The sequence below is a fragment of the Leptodactylus fuscus genome, chromosome 2 (assembly GCF_031893055.1).
Source record: "Leptodactylus fuscus isolate aLepFus1 chromosome 2, aLepFus1.hap2, whole genome shotgun sequence".
Taxonomy (NCBI): Eukaryota; Metazoa; Chordata; class Amphibia; order Anura; family Leptodactylidae; genus Leptodactylus; species Leptodactylus fuscus.
Genome location: NC_134266.1, coordinates 113,894,077 through 113,909,556, shown reverse-complemented (window position 1 = coordinate 113,909,556; position 15,480 = coordinate 113,894,077). Strand labels below are relative to the sequence as shown.

General features: G+C 44.4%; 1 protein-coding gene across 1 annotated transcript in view; it reads left to right on the top strand.

Moving 5' to 3' along the window:
* Positions 1-8,717: 8,717 nt before the first annotated feature.
* SYTL1 (synaptotagmin like 1) overlaps positions 8,718-15,480 on the top strand; it is a 64,935-nt gene continuing 58,172 nt past the window's right edge. The window contains exon 1 of the mRNA XM_075264435.1: positions 8,718-8,786. The gene's annotated coding sequence lies outside the window, so the exon portion shown is untranslated. The remainder of the gene's footprint in view (positions 8,787-15,480) is intronic.

The window sequence follows — 15,480 nt, the reverse complement described above, 5'->3', positions numbered from 1 at the left end:
CTGGCTCTGCTGGAGGAGGCGGAGTCTAAGGTCGGACCTGAATGGAGACTGGTGTGGAGCGATCTTAGACTCCGCCTCCTCCAGCAGAGCCAGCGCTGATTGGTCGAGTTCCGTACTCTGGCCAATCAGCACTGGCTAATGCATTGTATTGGCGTGATGAAGCAGTGCTGAATGTGTGTGCTTAGCACACACATTCAGCTCTACTTCATCGGGCTAATAGAATGCATTGGCCAGCGCTGATTGGCCAGAGTACGGAATTCGGCCAATCAGCGCTGGCTCTGCTGGAGGAGGCGGAGTCTAAGATCGCTCCACACCAGTCTCCATTCAGGTCTGACCTTAGACTCCGCCTCCTCCAGCAGAGCCAGCGCTGATTGGCCGAATTCCGTACTCTGGCCAATCAGCGCTGGCCAATGCATTCTATTAGCCCGATGAATTAGAGCTGAATGTGTGTGCTAAGCACACACATTCAGCACTGCTTCATCACGCCAATACAATGCATTAGCCAGTGCTGATTGGCCAGAGTACGGAATTCGGCCAATCAGCGCTGGCCAATGCATTCTATTAGCCCGATGAAGTAGAGCTGAATGTGTGTGCTAAGCACACACATTCAGCACTGCTTCATCACGCCAATACAATGCATTAGCCAGTGCTGATTGGCCAGAGTACGGAACTCGACCAATCAGCGCTGGCTCTGCTGGAGGAGGCGGAGTCTAAGATCGCTCCACACCAGTCTCCATTCAGGTCCGACCTTAGACTCCGCCTCCTCCAGCAGAGCCAGCGCTGATTGGCCGAATTCCGTACTCTGGCCAATCAGCACTGGCTAATGCATTGTATTGGCGTGATGAAGCAGTGCTGAATGAGTGTGCTTAGCACACACATTCAGCTCTACTTCATCGGGCTAATAGAATGCATTGGCCAATCAGCGCTGGCCAATGCATTCTATTAGCGTGAACTGAGTTTGCACAGGGGTTCTAGTGCACCCTCGGCTCTGCTACATCAGATTGCTACATCTGATGTAGCAGTGCCGAGTGTGCATCAGATGTGTAGTTGAGCAAAACTGACTCAGCACTGCTAAGTCTCTGCATTCGCATAGGAATGCATTGGCCAGCCTTCGGCCAATCAGCGCTGGCTCTGCCGGAGGAGGCGGAGTCTAAGGTCGGACCTGAATGGAGACTGGTGTGGAGCGATCTTAGACTCCGCCTCCTCCAGCAGAGCTAGCGCTGATTGGTCGAGTTCCGTACTCTGGCCAATCAGCACTGGCCAATGCATTTCTATGGGGAAAAGTTAGCTTGCGAAAATCGCAAACTGACAGGGATTTCCATGAAATAAAGTGACTTTTATGCCCCCAGACATGCTTCCCCTGCTGTCCCAGTGTCATTCCAGGGTGTTGGTATCATTTCCTGGGGTGTCATAGTGGACTTGGTGACCCTCCAGACACGAATTTGGGTTTCCCCCTTAACGAGTTTATGTTCCCCATAGACTATAATGGGGTTCGAAACCCATTCGAACACTCGAACAGTGAGCGGCTGTTCGAATCGAATTTCGAACCTCGAACATTTTAGTGTTTGCTCATCTCTAATCTATTATATTCATCATACTGTTATATCTGTCACATGCCATGTTATGGACTGAAAACATAGAACATAAATTCAGGGGAACACACTCATGTCATTTCTATCATTTAGACCAAGTGGTCACAGGGAATTAGTTTTTAGGATCCACCTCGCCGCATTCTGCAACAGTTTTTGTCTGTGTCCTCCATTAATAGGCACAGTGTCATGCTCGATGCCCACAAAAGTCATTGTAAATCTCCTCTGTGTCCCTGTCTTATCTGTTGAATTAGGTGAGGCATAGTTATCGGATTAAAATGCTCCCATATACTCACATATAGGCATCTGATCATTTTACCTATATAAAAGAACCCACAAGGGCAGAAGATGGCGTATGCTACGAATTTGATTTTACAGTTTATAAACTGTCTCACTTTATTTTCAATATCTCCAAATATCAAAAATTTTGTTTTCATATTGTATATACAAAAAGCTCTAGCAAACAAGCTTATCATAAATAATAATAAGAATACAAAAGGAATAAAAACTATTTCCAACCCATTTTTGTATTTAAAGGGATCCTATCTTTTAAACACAATTTTTTCTCCCTAACATGTCGGAATAGCCTTAAGAAAGGCTATTCGTCTCCTACCTTACTTTTCTTCAACGCGCTCCGCGCCGCCGTTTACCTGCGATCCCAGTTTTTCTCGGTATGCAAATGAGATCTCTCGTAGCACTGGAGGCTGGCCCAAGCGCTCAAACAGCACTGGGGGCGTCCCCCAATGCTGCCAGAGAGCTCTCCAGCGCCGCCTCCATCTTCTTCTGCGACGAGGTCTTCACCGCGTCTTCTTCCGGCGGAATCTTCCTACTTCTTGGGCCTAGGGCAAGCCGACTGTGCATGCCCGCCGGCCACGAGAAAATGGCTGCTTACAATACTGTGACCGCTTACATTTGTCTTGTGACTGAGAAAAACCAGGATTGCAGGTGAACGGCGGCGCGGAGAAGAAAAGTAAAGGTAGGAGACGAGTAGCCTTTCTTAAAGCTATTCTGACATGTTAGGGGAAAAAAATTGTGTTTAAAAGATAGCATCCCTTTAACAAACTAGCAGTACTTTCAGTAAGTGGTGTTCCGAAAGACAAGTGCATTAAATATAGTAATACATTTAGCCCTTCCTTAACACCCCTAGCGTTCCATATTATGACTTTTGTCATAAGTACAGACAGAGAAGAAAAAGGCTTAACCTTTCCCCCATACCTGCCAAATATCCAGCCCTCCTTCATACCCCAAAACTCAACAAGCCAAACAAACTCACAAGCTTCTGGGTGTAAAACACCTCTCAGGTTCATCAGCTAAGCATTACTACTTTCTCACTCCCATTATTGAGCATCACACTCCTTTATTCAATCTTTAAAGAGGACCTTTCATTAGATTGGGCACAAGCAGTTCCATATACTGCTGGAAAGCTGACAGTGCGCTGAATTCAGCGCAATATTGGCTTTCCCGATCTGTGCCCCGGGTAAAGCGCTATCGGTCCCGGTACCATAGCGCTTTACAGTCAGAAGGGCGTTCCTGACAGTCAGGTATGTCCTTCTCCACAGCAGCGCCTATCGCACTGTACAGTGTGAGCGCGGAGGAACGCCCCCTTCCCTCCTGATAATACTCGTCTATAGACAAGCATTGTGAGCAGAGGGAGGGGGCGTTCCTCCTCGCTCACACCGTACAGCGCGATAGACGCTGCTGTGGAGAAGGACGTACCTGACTGACTGTCAGAAACGCCCTTCTGACTGTAAAACGCTACGTACTGGGACCAATAGCGCTTTACCCGGGGCACAGATAGGGAAAGCCGATAGTGCGCTGAATTCAGCACAATGTTGGCTTTCCAGCAGTATATGGAACTGCCTGTGCCCAATCTGATGAAAGCTCCTGTTTAATAAACTGACCTATAATCTTCAGGTCCTAATGCCCATAATAACAGCCCTTGTGCTACAGTAACCTCATTATCCTAATTTTAACCCATGCAGCCAAGAAAAGATTTCTTCTGGAGAAACAAGAGGATTTTTTTTTATTCATAAACAACTCTTAATTTAGATGGATATAATATAGCATATTGAATGCCTTCTCACTCAGCTTCTTCTCAACCTCAGATGATCTATTCCATTTTCTCATTGCTTCAAATGAAAAATCAAGATACAACAAAATTATGTTTCCATTACAACGAGGCTGTAAGGGGATTGCTAGAGGAGCAATTCCCCAGTAGCTGCTGGTAAATCCTGGGGGGAGGACTATGACAAGACAGTGAGCCTGTTAGGATACTGGTCGACACGGGTGGAATCCAATAGCCAGATGGAATAAGCCAGGTGCAGTTAGTAAAGTTGTAGTCCATGGTGTGGCTTCAATTGTGGATCACAAGGTGATAATTCAGAGGAGAGTAGAAACAGTCTGGGAAAGACAGTTCTGAGGAGAAGGAGACTGGAACAAGTCCCAATACCAGAGCAATGGCTGAACTGCCTCATGGGTATAAGTAGGCCCAAACAGAAAACAAGATGACTAAACATTGGCACACATCGGTGATCTAGAATAAACACAGCAGCCTCCAGTGGTGAGGAGTGGAAATGCAACACAATACTGACAGAGCCCTAAGCGCAACCTCCCCACCGTCCCTACCTACTTGCCTGAAGTGTCTTAGGAGACAGACGACAACTTAGCAGCAAAACCCTTCCTAGATATAGGTGATGACATAGAATGCATACAAGACAAATAACAACAAAAGGGAGGTCAGTTAGCCAAAGGGTCGGTAACAGTCGAGCAACGCAGTACAAAGTCGTAATCCAAGAGAGTAGTCAAAGGTAAGTCAGAGGTCAGGAATATGAATACAGGTAACAAACATCAAGATAAAATAGCCAGTACGTGCAAAGCAATAGCAAGCACCGATGTGAATATGAGCAAACAATAAATAGGAAGGAAGAACCCGCCCCAGACTTGATGGGAAGATAGGCTGTCAAATAAACAGATAAGGCTGAATTTAACTATTAGAGGGACAGAGGTAAACCAAGTTGAAGGAGATGGCTATGGTGGAAAATGAATTACCAAGGTGAGGGAATAGGACAATGTTCAGAAAGAGCAACAAAAACCCTAAGCAAAGAATCAGAACTGAACATGCCTCCTTGCCTGCAGCATGCGAGTGGACGGCACAGACGTTTGAACAGGTACTCATGTAACAGAACCATTCCTATTGCTTTACACAAACTATATACACAACCAATAATAACTTAACCAAGATTGGTCTAGGATGTGATCCTACCATTGATTTTCTACTAACTGATTTATAGGGGTCAACAGGGCCTCACAAGTCACTCTTGACACACCAAGGCTGAATAAATTTCTTTTGCATCATAAGTATAAGACCACTGAAATCCAGTGAGCTAGAGTGAGAAGATTTATGATGCACAGCCTTCTAGCGTCAGAAAGGAGAAAGTTAACCCTTTCCTAGCAAAAATAGCAGTTATCAGCCACACAAAGGGATTCTATGGGGGAGGCTAAGACACAAAAAGTTGCATGATTACTGTGTGGGGCACTGACAGGAAATGGTAATGATGGGAAGCTTGTGTGCACAGATATGTTAGCAAGCCTTCATAGTGGTCTGGGCCCAGATACAGGAGCAAGTGGAAATGTAAATATGTAGAGATGGGATGCTGACATTTGTCAGCCCAGGTTGAGCTTTTGCACTAGGGCCTATGAGCCTTTAGTTATGCCACTCATGGGAACTCTAACCTCTATACAGAAAAAAACTTGGAGAAATTAACCACACCAAACATCTCTATAAACCATTTGTACATAAACATTACACTATCTGTTCCTTTTGAAACCCATTAGCAGGAAAGAGGAACCCATTGAAGTCAATGGGACACTTTTTTTCAGTGCTGAATCTGAGGCGGATTCCACACTAAATTCTGCAAAATCTGCAGAAAAGAAAGCAACTTTTCCGCAATGTGGGGCTTCAGCCTAACTCTCCATTTTGTTGCCCAAGCACACTGAAAGAAATGAATTACCACTTAGGGGGCGTTCACACTTGCATCCAGTGTGTGGGGTGTGCATTCCACTGGATTTCTGTCTTCAGCCCCGGCAAAACTGGACAGGGGACGGAAACCCAGCAGTCAGCTTTAAAACCCATTCACTTGAATGGGTTTGTAAAGGTGACCATCCGTGTTCACCTGCGACCTGTCCACGGGAAAGCAGGACTTTGTGTCTGGCTAAAAATAATTGGGTTCCCCGCGGACAAGCCGCAGACACACATGGGCAGTCACCTTTACAAGCCCATTCAAGTGAATGGGTTTTAAAGCTGACCACCGGCTTTCCGTCCCCTGTCCAGTTTCGCTGGGGCTGAAGACGGAAACCTGGCGGAATGCACACACCGGACACCGGGCGCAAGTGTGAACGAAGCATTAGATGAGTTTTTTGCATAGCAATTCTGTCATTCTGTCTGCTCATTTTTTTGTTTGTTTAGTCTTGGAACCAGCACTCCTTTCATTCATCCCTTGTGTTTTTAATTAGCAGGATTAGCAGCTTTCTGACTAAGACCATTTGGTAAGGTGAACTTTTTGAGCTCTGTTCACAGGCTCCAGGTCTGTTTGGAACCAGCTGTTTATTAGTGATGCGATGTGCCTGTGGGTTTGTGCGATCCGGAGCCTAAACAAAAACTAAAAAAATGAGTGAATAAATCCCCCAAAAAATGCTTCTCTCATGTAAAATGATTATGTAAAAAATTTTATAAAAACAACGTATAATTGGTATCTCCACATTGGCCTGAAAACAAATGAATAATAATAATATCTTTTGCAATCTCAACTCAAAATATGGTATAAAAAGTGATCAAAAGGTCATATGTACCCAAACAGTAGAAATAAAAAGCTCAACTCATCCCGCAAAAAAATAAGCCCTCAACCAGCATAACAAAAAAATAAAAATAAAAATGTTGTTCCTCTCAGAAGATGATGCAAAAACAATCTATTTTATTTTTTTATACATCATTTTTTTATTGATTTTAATAATAAACAGAACAACAGGACATCAGAAATAGTATACAGTAGGTACGACATAATCAATACAGAAGACTAAACCCAAGAACAAGCAGAAGATTATCTACAGGAAGCCTCCTATACAAAGAGGTGAGAGGTGCTATGCTGCAAAAGCCGAGAGAAGGAAGAAAGGCAGGATGGATGGATGGAAGGACCCCCCCTCCCCAATGGATTTTTGCATCATCCATCTGTCTTGATTTGAATACTTACTCTTCAACTTGTAGACTGCAGGCTACATTTGGTCTGTGGCCTACAAGTTGCCTGACATAAAAAGTAAGCATCAGTACTTACCTGTTTGCTCCCTGTTTGCTTCCTGCCACGAGCTCCTTCACTGGGCCCCCATACAGTGACCCCTTCACTGGCTCCCCCTTACAGTGGTCCATTCACTATATGAAGGATTGGTGATGGTGTCATTATATTGTTTGGTGGCCAGTATCCTGCGGGGGAACATTGAAATGTGTTGGACTATGGAGGAGGGTATTAAAGGGGTTGTTCATTAATTGGAGCAATCTCTGTGTCGACTGGAGAGGTGTAAAATTAGAAAAAAACAAAAAGCATGCTCACCCTTTCACAGCACCCCATTGTCACCGCCAATGTCCATTCAGACTCATGTTGGCTCCTCATTACTCCTCAGTCTCCTGCACCTCATGTCACCACTGAGTGAAATCAGTGGCCTCAGAGGTTTCTGGAGAGGGACATCACTCACATACATCACCGTCATGTGGCCAATGAGGCCACTATTTGGTCTCAGCAGTCATACGAGGCGTAAGACTCCCAGTGAGAAGTGGCTGCCACACAGCTCCAATTCCTGGACAACCAATCTAAGAACGACGGCCTATCCTTAGAATGAAGATAAGAACACGATGCCAACATAAAGCAGAGATATGGTAGATAACATTAACTAATTTGGGAATTAAATTGAAAAGAAGTACATTTCACATTTTGAAAGTTTATTATGCTTTGTATACCAATTTTCTGCCCCTCAAAGTCACAATTTGTTGCACAAATCAGTGTTTTGCTAAAAAAATTAAACTTTTTTACTTATTCAACACCCCCCCCACCCCAAAGAGGGAGCATGTAAAGGGAGTGCAGGACCATCAGCCTTGATACGAGCTGAAATACATATTCCCCCAGATAAATATCGCTCTGGAGTATGCACCTCGTCATATATGAGGCGCACCCTCCACTGCCTTTGGGACAATGACTAGCTTGAGTAAAACCAGTCTTCATAAAGCTGCCCCATTGTGTCATGAAAATCTTTTGGGTAAGTGAAAGTGTTCCAGAGTAGAGATGAGCGAGTACTGTTCGGATCAGCCGAACATAGAAAATGAATGCTCGCATAGAAATGAATGGACGTAGCCGGCACGTGGGGGGTTAAGCGGCCGGCCGCCGTCAAAGCGGAAGTACCAGGTGCATCCATTCATTTCTATGGAGCATGCTGTTCGGATCGGCTGATCCGAACAGTACTCGCTCATCTCTATTCCAGAGTCCTTACCGCCTAAAGTGACATGTCAGTATTGAGTAATGGAACTGTGTCTGTACGGTGTTTTTTTTTTTTTTTTTTTTTTACTGTGCTCTTAAAGGATTAAAGGACAACACAAAGCTTTGGGAAGTAGAAAAAGACATAATAGTGAAGGTTTTCAGAGGTCAGATGGGTGTAATGCTTGTACATGGAGGATGGATTTATCTGTATGAATTGTATCAGTAAGGTACAGCGGAGACTCTCATGGTATAAATGGAACCTCTGGACTGAATTTCATGTTGAACTCTAAAGTTGAAGTAAATGGCCTATAAACACTTAGAGCACTAAATGTGGATGCGATTAAATATTGAAAACCTTCCATAATAATACTTGTAAAGATAATAACAATAAACTCATTAATGTAAATCAGGATGATTCCTTCACATTCTTAAACTTCCAGGAAAACCAGAAATCGTTGAGTGTGACGGGATGCCTGTAACTCCTGAGAACTCTAACAGTGTTTACAAAGCGGATAGCATGTACGATTTGTGCCATGTATATCCTAGAAAGAGGTGTGTCTGTCTGGTGGGTGGAGTGCTGTGCAGTGACTCAGTGCACTGCACACTGTATGCACACACATACCTACGCTCCGCACAAATTGCTTATACACCTGGACAGGATCTGTTCTCTCACACACAGGTAAGCAAAGTCAAGGAAATTAAATAAGAAAACTCGCAGTGGCTGAGTGATTTGTTGAGGAAAGAGAATTCCTATCGGATATTTAGTTGGCCAAGTTAACCGATGTGTGATCAGAGTATTAGGGGGGATATTTACAGGACAAGAATTCCATATGTGGTTACAGATTGCTAATCCTCTTTTCCAGTTTTTATCTCTGCTGATGTCACAAGCCTTTATGATGTAAGATTACCAGTGACATAGAAAAAAGGATATTCTTTATGGCCTATACTTAAAATAATCACCTGTGTATCCAGCTAAGACAAACTAAGGCAACACCTGGCATGTATGCGTGGTGCTGACAGGCTACGGGATCCCTTTTCCTGTTTATGTGACATGCTGCTAGGTGGAGGGAGTTCCATCGCTGTGGTCATGAAGCACAAGGAGCTCAGGGGGGTCTGCTTCCTACGCACCTGAAGAGTGAACATATTGCTAGTGTTGCTGCCTTCAGCGAGTGCAGTCTTCTTCCTGGCGGTCAGGCCCATTTTATTTACAGTTGCTTCCTTTATTCAATATTTAAACTAGAAGAGTAACAATTAATGACAGTAGAAATAGAGTTAACAAACCCAAAGGATGAACCCAGTGTAGTAAAAATAATAATATGCAATTGGGAGTGACATGTAAAATGTTCTCAATATATCCTTATAGACGAGTAAGACTGGGCTCCATATCAAACCTTTGACTAGGACCGCCCACACGATAATAGGGCTCCTTTTCCTGGCCCCCACATGGTAAAATTCCCCACTTACACACAATATAATGTTTCAAAGTGTTTCCATAGTGGCCCCTCTACACAGTATAATGTCCCATTGTGTTCCCTGCACGCAGTATAATGTACCATAGTAGCCCCTACACACAGTATAATGTCCCATACTCAGGGCTGGCTTAAAATTTGTAGGGGCCAAACTTGGGTGCTTTTTGCTGAGGCAGACCTACTGGGGTGGACTGTAATACAGCACATGCCATACAAGTAGATGGAACCTGTCCAGATATTTGAAAGTAAAGAGGAATTTGAGGCACCCAGAATATAATGATCGGAGGCCGAGGGGAGGTTAAAAACAAAAAAACAATTTTACTCTCCTGTAGTGCGACTCCATGCTGTCTTTGGCCCTCTTCAATGACAGACGTAGGTCACGACGGTGTCATTCTGCACTTTGACTCTGGCCTGACCCATGTGATGTCACTAAAGAGGCCAGAAGACAGCAAGGAGTCACACTGGAGCGGAGGAGAGGTGAGTAGCACTGTTTTTTATGTTTGTCACCTATCCTGAGCCTAATAGCAGTGACAGTTCAGATGTATTCGGGTCTGTACGGAACTGCCAGGTGACCCTAGGAAGAGGAATCTTTTGGTTTTGCCCAAAATATACTCTTGCCATGGGCCCACGGCCTCACTTACTGATCACCACTCCTGCTCACAGGCACCTCCATTTCCCCTTCTGCCATCCAGGGGACCCTGTGCATCCCATATCACGTATCCTACCAGGGATGGGTAGCAAAATAGGGCCTGATACCTGCTACAGTGGCCTATTTATAGAAAAAAAAAAAGAAAGCAGCAGGGGCTCATTTGTAGTTACAGCATTGAACTATTCAAAAATAGACATTAAACATCCCAGTGTATTTCCATTTTTAATCCGTGTCCTTTTTTTTTCGGCTGCCTTTTTTATTTTCCAGTATTGCCTAGAAAAGAATTTGTGAAGAAGGGATAAAATGTAGACAGCACACAGATGATGTCTATCTGTAGTCTGTTTTAATTCACAGCTCCGTAGACATGAATAGTAGAGGAAAATTGTACATGCAATGTTTTTTTTTCACTAACTCTTGAAACAATGGACATGTGACTTCTCGCTTTTCTGATATTTCATATAATCGAATTATTCTAGCAGATATTGGGGGAATTTATGAAGAGCGGCCTCTTCCTTGCTGACTTTGAGGACCCTGGTGGAAACTTTGCACTGGTGGAAATTGGCTTAATAAATGAGGTGCATCTTTCAGCAGTAGCTGGCACAGAATTCAGTCATCGTTTACACTAGAAAACTGGTGTGATGATTGGCAAGGCTAATAGTCCTCCCCACAGTACAATTTAGTCTTATCCCTTTTTGTAAATTGTCAAGGCAGCTTAAAATGACCAATTTATGTTACAAGTTGCGTTTCAAGAGATGCAAACCCAAGGTTTACAAATTTATCTATTTTTTTACATCAGATTGCAGGATTTAAGAAATTGTATTGTTTTTTGTATAATTTTACTAGCCTCTGCCCTTGACTTCATCTGGGTGTTGTTGACCTTGATGAACCACCTATATTTAGCAAATTGCTGCCGTCGATGGTTTGTCTGCTCCGGCGTTTCAGCAGCTCTTAAGCTGTCATGCTTCTGAACTTGTTCCTCACGCCGTGCCTGTGATTGTTCCGGCATCTCAGAAGCTCGCTGGGACGCCATATAATGAATGTATTCTTGGCGTTGATGATGCGCCTGCTCCGGCATTTCGGCAGCTGTCAAGTTGGTCTGCCGCTGAAATCATTCTTTGCACTGTGCCCGTGATTGTTCCAGCATCTCAGCAGCTCGCTGGAACGTCATATAATGGACGCCATATCATAGCTGTAGTTGTTTTAGAATTTTGCAACAAATTAGATTTTCTTTTTCCCCTGGCATGTTTAAAAGTAGCAAACTGCCAATTTGGATTAAAGGTGTTTTCTCATTTAGTGTGTCAGCATGCTGCCTGGCATTATCAGAACCTGAGATAAGCTGCTATAAGAGCAGTGTAATATAGTATGTGAACATAAAATCATAACAGTTGTAAAGCCATGTCATTTACCGAGATAAAAAGTAGCCTATATTTTAATTGAGGTTACAAACTATGTGCCAAAATTTCATTTAAATCCATTCAGCCATTTTTGTGTGATTGAGGAATTAGTAGGATATACATGTATTATGAGATGTATTATAGCTAAATCGACCACTGCTTTTTAAAATTACTATCTACTAAAGGCAGGAGGTGACAATCCTTGAGCTGTAAAGGAAGACTTTATGGATTCTCTCACCTAGCACACTATGGAAGCTTTAGAGGCCTTAAGGCCCTTATGACTGCCAATATAATTAACCAAAAGATTTTCAGATCTTCTGAAAATGCGAGTGCACCGTAAATAAATTTGGAGACACCTGACTAGATCCAAGGTGTGAAATTTCTCTTCCTCTGAGGAGGAAGGAAACGGAAAAAAGGCAGGCAAACAAATTACCGTATTTTTCGGACTATAAGACGCACCTAGGTTTTAGAGGAGGAAAATAGGGAAAAAAAATTTTGAAGCAAAAACTGGTAAAATATTTAATATATGGGAGTTGTAGTTTTGCAACAGCTGCAAGGCCACATTGACAGGTGACCCTGCAGCTGTACGGGGATGCATAGGGTGGTTTTTTTTGCGGGTCCAGAAGTACTTTTTAGTTATACCATTTTGGGGAATATCTATTGCTTAGATCACCTTTTATTGAAAAAAAAAACGGTGGTTTATGATATATGATTTTCTACTTTTATATATATATTCTAGGGACAGGAGGTGATTTAGAACTTTTATTTATTTCATATTTTTATTATATATTTTTAAAGCTTTTTTTTTTTTTACTATTTTATTCCCCCCCCCCCCGGGGCTTGAACCTGCGGTCACTTGATCGCAAGTCCCATAGACGGCAATACAACTGTATTGCCGTCTATGGGACATTCTGTCTATTAGTATTACGGCTGGTCATAGAGACCAGCCGCAATACTAATACAGCAGTGACAGGCCTGGGAGCCTCATTAGGCTCCCGGCTGTCACCCGAACAGGTCGGCTCCTGCGATATCGCCGCGCAGGAGCCGGCCTGCATCTTTACAGGTACGGGGGAGGCACAGGTTCGGGGGAGAAGGGGCCGCTGATACTGACCCGGCATCCGCTGTACTAGAGAGGCGGATGCCGGGGAGGGATAGACGCCGGGGCCTGAGACATCGCTGCCCTGCCCTGCATGAAGCCAGCGGCGGGGGAACGGAGGAGCAGAATAGCATCACTCCTCCCGCTGCTGGCTTCATGCAGGGCAGGGCAGCGATGTCTCAGGCCCCGGCACCTGTAATGGCGTCTATCACTTGCCGGCTTCCGCCTCTCTATTACAGCGGGTGCCAGGCGCCACATTCGGCCTATAAGACGCACCCTTCTTTTCCCCCCAAATTTGCGTCTTATAGTCCGAAAAATACGGTAGTTGGTTCATATTTGTGCTGGATGGAACCTTGGGCCAGAAGCCCGGGAGAAATCTCAGTTGCACTCGATCCTCAAAGAAGGAAATGTACAGGGGTTCCAAGGAGAGTGACTGGAGCTCACTTACTCTCTTCGCAGATATTATTGCGAGGAGAAATGTGACTTTATAAGTCAGAAATTTCAGGTTAGCCTCTTTCCGAGGCTCAAAAGGAGCAATACAAAGTGTCGATAAGACCGTAGTAAGGTCCCATTGGTGGACGGAAGAAGAGACTGCTGGTCTCAGCCTAGTTGCCCCTTTAATAAAGGTGCTCACTAAAGGATCCTGAGACAACCGCCTCCTCAGTTAGGCGGACAAAGCGGCTACATGTACCTTCAGAGTGGAAGCAGCAAGCCCTTTGTCTAGGCCGTCCTGAAGAAAGTCCAGGATCACTCTCACTGGGGGATCAGAGGAGTCCACTTCATGTTCAAGTTGTTACTGATCCTACGCTAGTTCCGGTTTGTAGATTCAGATCTGGCACTTGCAAGAGTCTTCAGGACGCCTTGAGACAGTCCTCTATTCTTTAATAGGGACTGGTCAACCTCCAGGCTGTCAGGTTGAATCTCCTCAGATCCTGGCATCTCAGCTCTCCTTTGGTCACCAGGTCTGGGAGGGGAGGAAGCCTCCAATACATGCCTTGACTCATTCACATGAGATGGGCAAACCAAGTCCTTTTCGGCCAGAACGGGATTATGGCAATTCCCAAGACTTGATCCTGTCTTATTTTCATCAATACCTTTGGTATGATGGAAATTGGAGGGAAGATGTATACCAGCCTGAACCTCCACGGGATGGACAGGGCATCCACTGCCAAGGGGTTGTCCTCCTGGTACAGTGAGCAGAAAGTCTCCACCTTGGCGTTGAGTCGGGTTGCCATAAGATCAACCTCCGGGAGACCCCATCTTTGGACGATTTGTTGGAACACATCTTGATTGAGAGACCATTCTCCTGATACAGGAATACCCTGAGTCAACTGATCCGCTACTATGTTCAGGGAGCCCTTGATGTGAACAGTGGATAAATGGGACAGGTTTTTCTCTGCCCACGATAAGATTAGGTTTGCCTCTTTCAGTAGGGCTGGAGATCTGGTGCTGCCTTGTTTGTTGAGGTAAATCACAGTGGTCGTGTTGTTTGACCGCACCTTCTCGCAAACATTAAGCTTTGATTTGCCTCTTTGAGTCAAAAATATCAAAGTTAGAATGCTTGGAAAGTGGGGAGTCAAAAACGAAAATCAAAAAATGCCTGGAAGGGGTAAGCTAGCAGCAGAGTTTGGGGTGGACTACAGGGGGGCAAGAGCATTTGCTGGATGGCTGTGGTGTGGAGAAGGGTGTTACATTATGAGGGCGTGGACTAGCATTTTTGTAATTTCAGGGGTGAGGAAAGATCAGATTTGAGGAATGTTCTTGAGTTGCAAATGTTGATGGCTTAGATGTGTGGCTTGAAGGATAAGTCAGAGTCCAGGCTTATCAGAAGGAAATGGACCTATGAAACTGGGTTAAGTGTGGTACCACACATTCTGGAACTCAGGACAACAGAGTGGTAATGTCTGGTCCAGAAAGATATTTGAGTGTTTTGTCGGTGTAGCAATCTTATTGAAAACTGTGAATATTCTATGAGTTGGCCAAGGCCAAGAGTGCAGACGGAGAACAGGAGGGGTCCCAAGACAGAGCCTTGGAGGACACCGACAGAAAGAGGGCATGGTAAATAGGTGGAAGATGCTGAATGTGCAGTGAGGTATGATGAGATCCAGGAGATAGTCAAGTTGGTGATGCCAAGGAATATGAGAGAGTTTGTAATAAGAGGGAGTGGTCGATTGTGTCAAAGGTAAAAGAGAGGTCAAGAAGCAGGAGAATTGTCACTTGGCTTTGGCAGTTAGTAGGTCACTTGGGACTTTGGTTAGGGCAGTTTCTCTGGAGTGATGGAGCCAGAAGCTTGACTGTAGTCTGTCAAAGAATGAGTTGCATGAGAGATAGGATAGTTAAAAGTGGTTGTATTGTTCAAAGAGGCATACTGGAGCAGTGACATAGGACGATAGTTGGCTGAAGAGGACAGGTCAATGGATGCTTTCTTAAGGATGGGTGTGACAGTAGCATGTTTAAGTGCAGAAATAAATGTACCTCTGGTTAGAAATAGGTGGAGGAGGTGGGATAGAGTAAGAGTAAAGACTTCAGTAAGGTAGGGGATAAGATGCAATTGGATTGGGTTGTGCGCATAGCTAATGAGGGATTTTGAAATTAGGGTGGAGAGCTTTTCATTGGTGATGGTAGAGTTGGGTAGAGGGGTTGTGGGGAGTATAAGTTGAGGCTCTCTTAGATGGTGTCAGTTTTGTTTTTTTAAGTAAGAAGCAAAGTCTTCAGCTGAAATAAGTGATGTCAAAGGGGGCACTGGATGATGGAGAAGGGAGTTG